General features: G+C 41.9%; 1 non-coding gene across 1 annotated transcript; it reads right to left on the bottom strand.

The window, feature by feature from the left end:
• Positions 1 to 131, bottom strand: LOC116282540 (small nucleolar RNA SNORA18). The gene has a single exon (XR_004192078.1). It is a non-coding gene; the product is annotated as a small nucleolar RNA SNORA18 (small nucleolar RNA).
• Positions 132 to 503: the final 372 nt, after the last annotated feature.

Raw genomic sequence — 503 nt, 5'->3', positions numbered from 1 at the left:
CTCTGTCTTGTAGTTCTTTCCCACAGATCTAACACTTAGTTCTGTGACTAAAGGAAACCACAAAGTTCATCTAAGAGGTGTTTCCAATGATGCAGGTCTACAGAAAAAGCCCCATCGGGACAGACCTCCACTAAGGATATTATTTTGAGTGGGTATCTGTGTGTGCACTGCCAGTACTGTTTTAAGTGGGAGGGGGCAGCCACACTGAGTACCTCCAGCACTAACTAAAAAACTCTTTTTTTCATAAGTGCAAAAATAATATAGGGCCTCCCCATGTAAAGTAAACAAACAACCCAGAAGTAAATTCGGCGAAAACTGAAGTTCCCCTTCACTTTCTGCCACAAATCCTAGTCCTTTTAACAGAACATGGTATAAATTCTTCCAGGGGGATTTTTAAAATGCATCTGAATAACAAAATAAAACTGCTAGAACCCTATGAGATGCATCACAACCCCTTCCTCAACGTTAGGGAGCGGCATTGCTTCCCACAGGATAAGATCCTC

Source organism: Vicugna pacos, chromosome 11 (assembly GCF_048564905.1).
Source record: "Vicugna pacos chromosome 11, VicPac4, whole genome shotgun sequence".
NCBI lineage: Eukaryota > Metazoa > Chordata > Mammalia > Artiodactyla > Camelidae > Vicugna > Vicugna pacos.
The sequence above is the reverse complement of the archived record's forward strand: the minus strand, read 5'-3'. Positions and strand labels throughout refer to the sequence as shown.